Here is a 14,511-nt window from a genome sequence, read left to right as displayed (position 1 = left end):
GCAGCAGAAAGAAAAGAGACCTCCATATCCAAAACCTGGACCCACAGCCCTAAAGCAGGCTGATTTCCTTTTCTTTTTCCTTAGGTAAAATAGTAAGTTTAAGATGTGTTAAGCATGGATCTATATTCCAGCAACCCAAACATTTTAACATTGTTATGATGGTGCTTGAACCCTGCAGAAAGCATTTACAATACACAGAGGAAAACATTCAGGAATCATGTCTAGGGTAGCTTCTCTATCTTCTTGTTTAATTTTTGCAAGCTAAAGGTTTTGAATTTATTAACAATGCCTTTCTATTGAAGATGTATTCTGTAATTCTTAAATGTGAAATTGCTTTATTAATTTAATTTTGCACATGCAAAAAATATGCAACCATGGGAATCCAGAAATACAGGACTGGTTAAAAATAAACCTTGCTCTAACACCAATAAAAGCTAGCAACAAATATTCAAAAACTTGAACTCTGTACAAATATTCAAGAAAGCCACGTGGACTCTGGCTAGAGCCAAGTTTCTAGGCAGAGATGAGTGACAGCAGAGCATGCCTCAGGCTGCACACTCCTGTTTGGAACCAGGGTTGTCCATGAGCAGCACGGCTGAACCATCAGATTCTGGAGTCCTGCAGTGTGGGTGCATGAAGGCTGTCATGGGCATTCTCTCTTCCTGCATCCATGCCGCCATGCCACAGTCATTCCTCCCCAGCCTGCCATGCTGCTTGCCCTAAGGCCCTGGCTCCCCACGCCATCGCAGACAGAGAGCACCCTTTTGCTTTAATCTCTTAAGAAGTTACTTATGATACGCAACTAAATATTTAGTTGTGCAGAGGACAGCTTGTCACAGACAGCTTTGTTGCTAATGTATACAAATGCTGGTATGGCGCTGGCTTCCTCCCTGCGTACACAGAGCTACACACACACTGACCACAGCCTAAATAAGCTGATTTATTTGTTTCAGTTATTTGATAAGTGCATCATACCTCAAACCCTAGGAAACCACTTTAGGAGGATTATAAGTTTTATGATGTGAAAAGATTACCCTGAGTGTGCTGAGCAAAGTTTATGTTATATTACATTTATATTATATTATATTAGGGAGTCTGTGCAGGAGGTGAGACATTCACAGAGGCTGAGGAAAGGGGGCTTGATAGAGAGAAAAGGGATTTTCTTAGCTGCCAAACTGCTTGTTGGATTTTTTTCCTCTTTTTTTTTTTTTTTTTCCCATTACAAGAGTTATAGCCCAAAAGTTGTTAAACTTATGACTCTCCTCTTCAATGAGAATTTCAGGATCTGCACTTTTTAAAAGTAAGGAACAATTAGTTCACTGTCAAATGAAGGGAGGAGAGAAGGAAAGGTTCAGGGTTACATGAAAGGGGGAGCTGCTATGCTCCTTCTGAAGGGGGGGTCTGCGAACAGTGGGTCAGCACAGCTTCCACCTAGAGCTCCCTAAACACACCACCCCAAAGTACATCAGGCCAGGGAGACTGTTGCAAAGAGGACACCCACAGAGGTGACGATTTCTCACCCAGTCTTTCTGAGGGCTGCCTGATCACTCTTTGACCAGAATGCACCAGCTCTGGGGCAGCTGAGGTTCCAGAGGGGTCGGCTTTACTTGTGGCCTTAAACTAACGCTCCTGTCCTCATGCCATGTGGCTTCTCTGGGCTTGCCGCCAGTGTCATGACATGACAGAGAAAGGAAATAATTCAGCTTTTTTACTCTTCTTCTTTCATGTTTTGCACATGCTTAGGGAATAAGTGTAAATAGGAGGAAGGTTAATTGGATAAAATGTGTGTTTCCACTCACTGTTTTTAATGGAACAGAATGACACAGTGAATGTTTGATGTTGCACTCTGATGATGTTCCTGATTTAACAGAGATGTGGAAATAATAGAGAAAAGTGAACAGCAATGGCAAAGGGAGACACAGTGCACAGACTCACAGAGTTTTGCTGATCTCAGAGGCTTTGGTGCTAGGGCAGCACTCAGGGATAGTGCCTGGGGGTTTTACTTTCCCACAAACACTCCAGGTTCTGCCTGACCCTATCCCCTCCACCATGGCCACTGCACAGCAGGGTACTCCAGCCTCATGGCCCCAGCCATCCCCTCCCCTGCCTCCCCCCACCACATGCTTGGCCAATGCTGCCCTGCAGAGCTGCATTAAATAAAACACTTGTGCCCAGCACCACAGGGCCCACGGTACTCCACTGTTACTAGAGAGGCATTTATATTACATTTTGTCTCCTGCGTCTTTCATAAGGGAGTTTTTATGTGTCACCAGAAAATACTGGGTAACACACTTTATTAGCCTCATGATACTGGAGCCCATCAATACTTGTCGAGGCCTGATGAGATCATGCTATGACTGTTAATCAGAGCGAAGGAAGGAGGTGAAAGAATGAGAAATACCTTTAGGAAAGAATCAATTAGAATAGTACTGCAGGTAAGCATGCAGTACAGATTTTAATGTAACACATCAGGCAGCTGTTCACTGAAGTTTAAAACTAACTCCATGTAATATCAGGCATGCTTTTTTTCAAGAAGAGAGGAAACACTGCATTAGCAGAACACACGTGATCAGCAAGTGGATCTTTCAGCTATTATCAGCCACCTTAAGACCCGTTACTTAGCAAAGCAGTTAAGTGCACAGTTAGCCTTAAACATATGGAGTGTTGCTGGGACAGTCTCTTTTATCCTTCCTTAGGGTAAAAGGTTTTGGCTTTAAGAGATTGCCCGGCGTGGCTCAGCGTTGATTACTCACGTGAAAGGGGGCTCTTGCCTTGGGTTTTTCCTTTTCAGTGAGGATTTCTTTGCGGGGGAGGAAAGTGATACGGTTTTGTCTTCTTTGCATCTTATTTAAACCTCAAAGCAAGGACTGGCCCTGCTGCTGGAACAACCATGAATGCCTCCTGGGCAAGGTAAGAGATGCACCAAGATCACCAGGATGCCTTTAGCAGCATGGCTCCAGCTAACGTTGATTTTCAAAGCTCAGTACCATTGCTTTATGCTGACAACATACAGTCCCTCTTTGCTGTATTTTTGCATCCTGCCCAAGGTCAGGGGAGGGTAAGCTTTTTGTGCCAGAGAAGTGGAGGTTGAGTGGTTAAACGACTTTTTGTCAGACAGCAAAAGAAGTCTGTAGCTTAAATGGCAGTGTTGTATCCCCCTAGACACTTGTTTGGGTTCCTAGGAACTGTGGTCAGTGGGAAAAGCCCAAGGCAGTTTGGTGACACCCAGGGTGAAAACTGTATCATTTACAGAACCAGTTTTGCACATCAAGCTGAACATGGAACAACATGCTCAATGATTTACATCTATCAAAGTAACACAGGCCATATTGATGACAGATGTCAGACTGTTTAGTGCTACCAGCCTACGTAGAACTATTTCTGGTTTAAGAAGCACAAATATCTGGATTTTGTCCTCTTCTTACTGGTCTGGTGCCACATTCAGAATTTCAGATGGGAAAAAAAATGCGGGAAGAATGGGATAAGACCTTAGTAACTCTTACTTGCAAGGTGCTTGCAGTTCAACTCTCTAAACACTTCCAAGGACAAGAATAGGGCTTTGTTTCTCATGTTTGGGCCCAGCAGCTGCCTTTCATCTGTGCAATTTCAGTCTTGATAATTTTTCCTCTTGGAAAAGAAAAAAAACATAGAAATGCTACTATATTGTTGTCAGTACATCAAGGTCCTCCCCTATTAATCTGGATCCTAGAGATATCACATTGGGAAACACATGGGTGCCTAACAGGCCGAGCAGAACAAATGCAAAGGAGAGAAAGAAGCCATACAGAATAACACATCCTGATACAATAGCTCTCACAGGCAAAAGGACACAATTGAATGATTTTGGAGAGCCCCCAATGTTGTTTTAAGAAAATCTCATACAAAACCCTTGATCTGGGCTGTGTCAGCACTTCTGAGAGATTCCCTAGGGACTTTTGGCAGAAGGTACCTCTTCCACAGTTAATAAAGTCTCTATATTCACAGTACAATGAATGAGCTCTTACGAATATTAGATACAACATCAAACTTGAGACTTTCATTAGAGGGGAGGAGTAGCATTTGAAAAGTTCTTTTTCCCCCCACTTAAACTAAATGTGTGTGCTCAGTGAGTATAAAGAGAAGCAGAAAAATCTCAAAAATATTCCACGTGAAAAAAAACACCAAACTGTAACAATCACAAATCAGCAGATGCTATTACAAGCCAAGTATAATTAGTTACACTAAAAAGCACTTGCTTGTATTCCTGAGTCAGGGAACAGAAATAAGTGAATCTCGATGAGATACAAATGTGTTTCCCTGTGACCTCTAGGAGCTGCTTATCCTTCTGGCTATCTGTATTTCTGGCCTGCTCTGAAACAACTGGAACTATACTTGTAGAACTTCCAGGGCTTTCCTGAAACTGAAGCAATGCCAAAAATCCACCCCTGTGCAAGTCCTGATATAAGTGAAGACTGCACTGGGTACGGTTACAACAAAGCTGTCAAAAACCATAAGTTTACTGCCCATTGATTGCCACAATTCCTACAGGCCCCATGAAATTATTTTAAATGGATATCAGATACAAATCTGCTTTGCTCAAGACAAAATCCTGTTCTCATAGTTCACTCCTATTCCATGCAGAACTATTCCACTTACTGCACATGATAAATACAGGGGAAAAAAACATCAAATGTGCCAGTTTGGGTGGGACATGATATCATGATCATATAGCCTCATTCTTGTGTATCAGAGGGCTTTACATTTCATCTAGCAGTGACTGGATAGGGCCCAGTAGCCTCTTTGGCCAGAGAACATTTGCCTTGGCTAAAGTGCTTCTTACAGAATGGCTCTTAAACTTAATTTGAGGGTATTAGTTTGGGCACTATGCATCCTGTTTGCCCATAAACAGATCCTGCATATCTTTGCTAGGATGACAGGAGGAGAGCTCTTCAGCTCTTCAGAAAGGGTCAAACCTTGATGCAGCCAGCAAGAGGCAGAAAATGTTTCTAAACCCGAGTGCAAATAGTTTTTTCTATACACTTCCATAAACCTTCTGGGCTCTGTAATTTGCCATTGGCTTTGAGCTCCAGCCTTTTACTGGGGATGTGTCTTGGCTTGGTCTCATGTTTCCAACACTGGAAGCCAAGTTTTGAAACTGTTGGGTTGACTATGGGTTAGACACACTCTTGATCCAACTACAACAGTTCTTGAGTCTGTTTGTTCTGATTCACAGTGAAAACAGTCTTTCAATGGCTTTTTGCAGTTTTTCCTCTTTTCCTATCAGAAAAAGAAATAAAATCAGTTACTTCAAGCGGCTTTGCTTTATCATGAATTTTGGAGCCCTTGTGAACATATGTGGCTCTGACTTTTTTAACACTGATATTTCCAGAGCTTTGAGATAATTCTCCACCCTCATCCCCAGTCAGTCTTACATCAAATGAGTATTCATGTGAACAGAGTAAAAGGTGATGTATAAAATCGAGACTGCACAATGGTCATAAAGAAATAGGAATGTGTGCAACAGAAGTAACAGATACATATTGATAATGATGGAAAGAGTGAGAAGCGATGACTGCCTTCCGTATTTGTAAGAAGTTATCCCTCCTAATCAAGGCAGCGAAAAACATGACACAGATTATTTTTATTTAGAATGTGTGATTTATTTGTCATCAGCAAGGGAATCCAGTGAGATGGTATTTTAGTTTAGGTTATTTTTGGTTTGATTCACAGGAATCTTCACACAATTTTGTTTTACTTTATCTGGACCTCATGAGACACCTCCTTGTGTTCTGTCATTGTCACACATGTTTTTTCGTTTTTTCTTTTCTCTCAGCTGATAGGCCTCTATTTTGTTCAGCCCTCAAGGCTGATGAGTGTACTGGTACCAAATTCAGCAAATGGGACTTCCTGTGCCCCTAAAATAAAATGTAGACAAGAGTCAAATAATGAAAGATTTGCCACCTGTGTCATAGGGTAAGCGTATTTTTAGTCAAATAAAAGATATATGTATGTACAAAATATGTATATGAATTTCTAGTTTTTTTACTGGCTTGTGTTACTCCTTTCATTTTTGCCTGTCTAATAATACAACAGTGTTAGTTTAAAGCTAACTTAGGAAAATATGTAACATCAGGGACTCATAACTTTTTATACTTCTGGGAACTTGCTGGGGCATTCAAAGTGTTCCCACAGTTAGGTGGACAAAGTGTCTGCTAGTGAGACATCACATGGCAACTTTGAGATGCCTATCACTCATCATGGTGGTTTTCTATTTTTTCCTAACAATTCATTATATCTCTTGGGAAAGTTACTGTACCTTAGAAAGCTGTTGGTGGGGTGGAATGAGGTTGTTTGGAATGGTGAAAGGAAACTTAAAAATTTGACCACTGTCTCCACTTAAAATACCAAAGACATTCTGCACAGGTTTCCATAGTCAATCATCCTCATCAGTCAGACAGGTGCTGCTCTGGTTTGCCCTCATTTAAATCAGGATGTGTGTGCAATTCTCATTTATTTGTCAGCTTCCATTGGGAAGTATTTGTGTAGAATCAATGGAAGTCAGTAGGTAAACTTAAATATTTGCAGAGGCTACATCTAATGAGATCATTCAGGCAGCTTTTGATGGTAGGCGTCACAGTGACAGGAATGCATCTCTGGAAAAAATGGATGAAAGTATGTTCATAAACATATGCACCCTCCTCATACACTCCTTCTCCATTCTGGTCATAGAATCATAGACCTGCCATAGTTGGAAGGGATGTCAAGGATCATCTAGTTCCAATCCCTCTGCCATCGGCAGGGACACATCACAGTAAATCAGATTGCTCAGAGCCACATCCAGCCTGGCCTTAAAAACCTTCAGGGATGCGGCTTCTACCACCTCCATGGGCAGCCTGTTCCACCATCTCACCACCCCCATGCTGAAGAATTTCTTCCTAACATCAAATCTGAATCTATCCATTTCTAGTTTTGCTCCATTCCCCCTAGTCCTATCATTACCTGACACCCTAAAAAGTCCCTCACCAGCTTTCTTGTAGGCCCCATTACAATATTGGAAGGCCACAATTAGGTCTCCTCAGAGCCTTCTCTTCTCCAGACTGAATAGCCACAACTCTCTCAGTCTGTCTCCATAGGAGAGGTGCTCCAGCCCTCTGATCACCCTCGCAGCCCTTCTCTGGACACCTTCCAGCATGTCCAGCTCCTTCTTGTAAAGGGGGCTTCAGAGGGCTGCTGGCTACCCCTCTCTTGGTGCAGCCCAGGATACGATTTGCTTTCTGGGCTGCAAGTGCTGGTTGGCAGAAACTCTGCTCCTGCATGGGCATACAAGGACAGAAATGTGCAATGAGAATGACACTGAAGCTGGCTAAAATTTAACTTCCTGATATGAATAAAACTAATGGTACTCTTTCAATACAGTAAAAACATGCAGAGTTGCATGCCAAGTTGTGCGAGGTCACATTGCAATGTGTCAGCCGTAACGATTTTTAAGGAGCCTGTTTTCTTGAGTAATAGCAGTTGGAGAAATGCACTTATCTGAAGAATGAGACCATTACAGGTTTTTGTAATCTAAACCTTAGCAAAAGAGCAGTTCCTTGATACCTGTTTTCCACTTCACTGTGACTAGGACACATACACGGGGCTAGATCCTGCTCAGCTCACACAAGTAGTCCACTCAAGTCAGTGCTGACATAATTGATGCTGTGTAAATGTAGAAGATGGGTTTAGTGACTCCGCTCAGCCTATGCAGGAGAGTGCATAGGTGCAGGAGAGTTTGCTGTTTTCTGCAAACAAATATTGGTAGAGGTGTGCCTGTACACATGTAAGAGGAGAGACAATTTTAGGGATGGATCCTGCCAACCACAATTTATTTATTTATTTATTTTGCTGTATCAGCTCAAACTGTGCATGGTTATGTCAAAGTTTGCTGATGGGACATGATGTAAAGCTATCCATAGTGTAGAAAGCAGATACCACCTTTTGGAGTTTTATTATCTCTCCTACACTCACACACAACACACACCATTAATGGGCACCCTTGTGTTTCACAGTAGCCTGGGGGTGGTCACCAAAAGCCTTTCAGGTTGCTTCTGAGATTGCTAGAATTATTTACCCCCTTAACTTTTCACTGCTGGTTGTTCAGACCAGTGAAACAAAGCTTCCATCCAGCAGGGCTTCTTGCTACAGGTGTGCATGAAACCAGCTCAGTTTCCTCAACTTTGGGGAGTACTGGAGCTACTTTACAAAACCCCTTTCCATACAGAGCTACAAGAAGAAGAGGTAAGCAGCATCTGGGAGATAGTGCAGCAGCATCTGACCTGACCTCCTGCAGCCAAGAGGTCGCAGAAGGACCAGGAGATTCCTCAGCAGGGCACCTAACACCCTCACCACAGCATGTGGTGCTGCCTTTAGTGACTACCCAGCTGGCCTGCCCATAGGCTAGCAAACAACATAGGGATCTGTGAAGTGTTTCTTAAAGATTCTATTAAATACTATTATCCACAGGAAGCCTTAGAAAAATCTAACACTACATTCACTTCTGAGATATAATAAATGTAAGGTCTTTTTTTAAAAATCATTTTAATGCGATCATTTGTTGGGCCTTAGGGTAAAATTACATTTCACAGCTCCCTTGTTCCCATGCTATGTTAAAAAAGAGATTGATGTCTGAAATTTCAACTGTATTTGTCTTACAAATTTGTCCAGCTCCCTGGAGAATAATTGTCTCATATCATTTGAAGGCTGGTAATTCCTTTGAAATGACCTCTGTGTTATAATTACAGCAAGAGTACTAGCATGAAGCTAGGCAAAGTGAAAGTTAATGTTCTTGGTTTCTAGCTTTGTTATTTTTATTAAACTGTCCCCCTTTAAAAGAAATACCTGGAGATATGGACTCTCACTCAAGAAGGCTTTTTGCAGATAACATACAATGTCTTTTTTCCTGCAGAACACTTACATGCATTAACAATTATATGAAGGTTACAATGTGTTCTTAAGTCATTGTGCCTTTCTGGAATATATTAGCAGAATTGGATCTTTTAACATATAATTTGTCCCAGGATTATTTATTTTATTCCACTTCAAATGTTTTGATTTTTTCAGAATATATATTCAGTCATGTCTTCTGTAGTTTTTGTCATGATACTGGTTTGAACTAAGAATAAACTAAATATACGTTCTCCTTAGGAACAAAAAATCCTGTGGAACTGGGAAGAAACCTAGAGAAAATAGTGAACAGATCCAAAGGCACGGAAAATTAGATGTGCACTTGTAACGAAACAGGCAATGTAATTTGGTGTACCACTTTGTCCTATTTGTGCTAGTCTCTGAGGACCACTGGAAACTGCTTCCCAGACCTCAATGCTGGGGCTGCATGAGGGGGTACAGAAAAAAAGCTCTCCTTGCAGCCACGGCTGCACTCTCACTGCCATGCAGGCATGGGGATGTAGAATTACTGTTGCCATTATAACGATTTACATGATCAAATCCTGTCTGCCTCAGCAAAGTAATAAATACCTCAGAATATACATTATAAGGCCTATTCTTTTCTTGATTTACAAGGTCAATTACCTATACTAACCTCTATTAATGTTGGTGGGAATTTATTTTATAAATCTTCAGCACATTCAGAAAGGACATGGGAGTTAATCTGGCATGATTCTTCTCTCTAGGGGCACAACCAGCATCCTACTTTCTTCAGCTCTACTCCTTATGCATATATTTTGGGTGATACTGGCAGGTAAAAACACAGCTTAGTGAATCATATGGGGCTGCATGGTTCATTTAAAATGTAAGCACAGACTCTGCCTAATACGTTTACTGCATTAGTTCTAAAATGGGAACATTTATCAATTGCTATGATAGCAGCTGGTATATTATTGGTATTTTTTTAGGCTCTACCCACTATGAAACTGTGATATCTTATGGTGGACATTCATTATTTATTAGTGGATAGGTTTTCATACACAAAACAGTCATAGACCAGCTCAGTTACAAAACTATCAGCGCTCTAAACATTGGAGCTCTCAAACATTAGACTTGCTCATCTTCAGCATTAAATGATGTAACTGTTTAATAAAAGCTAGAAATAAATAATAGCCCATTTTTCCTTGGACTTGCTTGAACTATGTACTTCTTCAGTGTCCTTGATCATTTTCTTTTGTCCAATGAGCAAAAATTCAGAATTGAGACATCTGAAGCTTGCTAATGAATCTTTAGGGTTAGCCCACATGACCCGATGCTTGTAGGCAGCAAGAAAGTCTTGACTGAGGTTTCAGCATCTGAGTTTGTATCTATTTTTTTTTCCCTCTGATGATCCTAGAGGATTATTCTTAGTTTCCAGGATAAAAACATATATATTTACATTTTGGGGGTGCTTTAAAGCATATGTGGTTTTTTTGCAACTTAGGATAGAAGGGACTCAAATGTGTGTCCTAAATGACTTAGAACATTCAGAAATGCATAGGCACAAAGTCACTAAAAATAAAGCTTCCCAAAGTCCTTTCAGTCAAATGATTGGATATATTTGTAAAGCAGTCTTGCATGGAGGCAGTCTGGTGACAGAATTAGAGGAAAATGAGAAACTTTGTTGAAGCATAATGAGAATTAATGTTTTGGCTGTTGCACTTGATGGATATGTTGGAAAAATAGTTAAAGTGCTTGCTGTGTTAATGTCAGCTGACATAACAATTGTTTCCAGAGGACCAGACTTCTGAATCCTCATATAAAGCACTGGGGAACTTGAACAACACAAAAGAATGTAAGTTTTGGAGGGAAGGGGGGTCAGGGGAAGGAAAGAAAAACATTATATAAGTTTAGCTACTTCCAGCTCATTTTTCCCCATAAATAATGAATGTAAGGGTGTCTCAGCAACAACCCAAGCCAAATCTGAAGAGGGCTTCAAGTCTTGAGTGTAGGAACCATTCTGCACACTATCAAGCCACAGTGAAAGGGTCTTTAATCCATGCCTGTAAGTACTATGTTGAAATGAAAACTGGTTTATAGGATGAAAGGTAATAAAGACCTTGGGAAAAAAAAATTTATCTCTTCACTAGCTGAGGATTACTGCTTTCAGTGAGCTCAGAGGAGCCAAAAACAGTGCAAAGAGGCTGGTGCTGTGCAGGGAGGAAGAAATGCAGCCCTGACCTTTTTCTGCAGCATGAGCCCACCACTGCATGGAGGAGAGAGAAAAGGCAAGTAGTGTCCCTCAGTCGTTGCAGCCTCAGGGGCAAACACCCGCTATTGTCAGGTTTTCAGTCTTCATCTATGCTAGAGTGTGCTTCAGCACCCTAGCACCAGCACCAGCCATGCCCCAGGGCCCCTGAGGGCTCCCAGAAATCTTTGTAATCTCCTTTCTGTTAGGAAATAAGTCTTTTCTTTCTTTCTTTTTTTTTTTTTTTTTTTTTTCTCCCCTAAGTACATCATATAGTTCAAGATGCTACAGAACAAATTTATTTGGTCTGGACTGACTGGTGTTTGAGCTGGCAACAGCCCACAGAGGTCCTCTGCTATAGTTATCACGTTGCAAGCATTCATTAACCTCCCTATATTTAAAAAATGGGCAGAAAGTGTGTAACCTTACCAATTTTTCACAAGAATAATCCAGAAATCGCACACATTTTGCTGAAGCCACATAGGAGCCTCTGTGTCATTTCTCTGGAACTGTTTGTGTACTGTGGTTGTAGGGGGATCTAAAACACAGGTTTTGTGCAAAGAGGAGCTTTGTAGCTCTTGCATCAACTCCAGCATTCAGCTCTTGTGATCCAGCACAGCTGAGAAGGGAGTTTTGATGGGATGACCCTTGGTTCCCACCCTCGACTTGGGCTGTGATGTGCAAGATTGTTCTTCCAGTTTATTGCAGTGGCCCCTTGAGGCAGCTGTGAATCACTGTGAAATAGAAAATGTCCTTACTGAATGTTGTTTGAAAGGCCTGACCTAGTGAGGGCAAGTCTTTCATTACAGACTTAAAGTTTATTCTTTAAAGCTTTCCTGGTCTTTAGACATGGGAACTCTGTAGATTGCTACACTCCCAGAGTGCATTTTACGTGCATAAGATGGCCTTCTATCCATTTTAAAGTAGCCAGATTCATTCCTGAAATTGCTTAAATTGCCACAACCTGTATCTCACAAAACATTGGTTCTGATTAACCCCAACTCCATTGTTTTGATCATGGAAAGTGTTAACCATTCCTAAGCCTCATTGCAAACTTCAGAGAGGTTCACGTGCCCTGTCTCTCTCATATCCATCTTTCTTCACATGGGAAACATGAGAAAAACATGAGTCTGTTTCCTTGCATAGGAAACTTCTGGAAGAACAAACTCTAAGGTATCCTTTCAGTGATTCCACTTACCAAAAGTGGAAGATCATTCCTGTTTGGCAAAGGTCCCGCTGAATGTCATGCTGTTTGCCTGTTTTCTACACTGTACAGGTTGAACAAGAAAGGCACACCCATGCTCCTACCCCATGATCCCTCTTTCAGAGGAATGGCAGTGGCTGTGATGGTGTTAGATTTCTGAAGCTGTGAGTTCCCCAGGCTACCATCAGAGACTCTCCTGAGGCAGAAGTTCAGGAACAATTTAGAAATTATAGAACAGATCATAGAGCTATCGTAAAGCTTTCATCAGTCAATAAAACAGGCTTTTCGTTTCATAAAAAATTACTCCAACTTTTTTGTCTTATAAAAAGAATATTGATGCTGGAACCCTGAAAACTTTGTCTGAACTTTTATTCTCTCTGCTTCTCTTTTAATTTCCTGTTTTTCTTTTCTTTGTATGTGGTGAATGCTTTCATGATTCGCTTATGGGTGAGGTGCCTCAAACAACACCTCCGTGTTTCTATCTCCAATTTCCACCAGCAGGTCACCAGGCAGCTGTGACATCTTAGAAGTGGTAAGAGGGATGTCTTCATTGGGCATATTTCCTCCAAAGGAGAGGGAAAATATGAGATTAATTGTGGAGAAAAAAATGCACTTCAAACTAATCTAGAAAGTAGTGCATACAATGAATGATCATCTTGCTGGAATGAAAATATCCTTTCTGTGAAGTCTTGCACAAGGTGCTTATGTCAGGCTCCAGCCAACATTTTTTGCCATAATTTCCCATTTCAATTATTTTCTCCTTCCAAAATGGAACCTAGAAGCTGATTGCCCCTGTGCCCTGCCTTGTGTTGTGCTACAGCCTGTAGAAGTACTATTGAGGCTGGAGCCCTAGGACGATGCGCGGGGTGTATACATTGTGATTCTTTTATTCCATGAAGACATCATTCAGGACATATTTAGATATATTTTCCCAATGTCTGTAAAGTCGAGGCTTGTTGTGATTTAAATCTTTTTTGTAAGTAGAAAATCAGTGTTTGTATCTGGCAGTTGGGTGTCTGCTATGAATGGCTGACAGTGAACGATTAATATGAGAAATAATTACAGAAAAGAATTACAGATATTTTCCTCAGAGTGGTGCTGCCCAGCCAAGGCAGAGAGCATCTCATGTGGTTTGATTACTGTTGCACACGCATTTTGCAACAGCTAACACAAGGATATTTCATGCACAAATGCTGCTCAAAGTTTTGCTCACATAAGTATTTTGGGACTACCTGTCAAGAAGCTATCTGGAGAAATCAGTATTGGTCCATGAACAAAACAAACCAACCAACCAACAAACCAACCAAACAACCAAACAAACAAACCCCAACAACACAACAACAACCAACAAATTCATCACATGACTTATTCACAGCTAATAATTTGGCCCACTCCATCTCTATCTTTGCACAGGCAATACTGTGCAGCAGCTGACAGCTGTGGATGTGATGACAGTCAGGAAAACAGCTCTCTGCAGCATTGTCCTCTTCCCATGACTCAAACATTTACAACTTTATAGTAAAGGATTAAAAATTATTGCTGGGCAGTTGATTGAAAGTTGCTGTACCTGTTTTCAAAACGTTGTAAGTAAAAATTGATGTGATTTTGAAAATGGAAAACTGTTGTATGAAACTCTTTAGCACCAAGAGAGCTTCCTGGACTATGGCCATAAGCTGCATTTGTTCAAGTCAATTTTGCATTAATCAGTGTGCCTTGAAGATTACGTCCTATGTTTTTTTATTTAGTGGGTCATATATTTTAAAAAATGCCTTTAAGTGTTTTGATGAAACATTAAAAATCCACTGTAATGCCTAGGTGGCTGACAGTGTTAATATATAGCAGGTACATTTGGCTTTGCAGTTTATATAATCTAGTGGAGATGCTTTATTATTATTTATTTTTAAATTTTATCACCAAAGATCCATAATATCTGAAAATCAAATTTATGGTACTTGCCTCCTATACCTTCAAAAATATTAATGAATGTTTTCCAGTCACTCAGCCACAAAATCTAACTTCTTAAATAAAGTTTTCAACGAGAAATTATATACATGATCTGCTTTCCTTTTTGCTCCACCAGGAGAGTCTGCAAATTTGCTGAGACAGTCCTTTGTTACCTACAGGGCACATAGTAAAAGAGTGCTCAAACATTTAGTGGAAATTAAAAAGTCAGATTGCA

This window comes from Dryobates pubescens, chromosome Z (genome assembly GCF_014839835.1).
Source record: "Dryobates pubescens isolate bDryPub1 chromosome Z, bDryPub1.pri, whole genome shotgun sequence".
NCBI classification, from domain to species: Eukaryota; Metazoa; Chordata; class Aves; order Piciformes; family Picidae; genus Dryobates; species Dryobates pubescens.
This window is presented reverse-complemented; position numbering follows the sequence as displayed.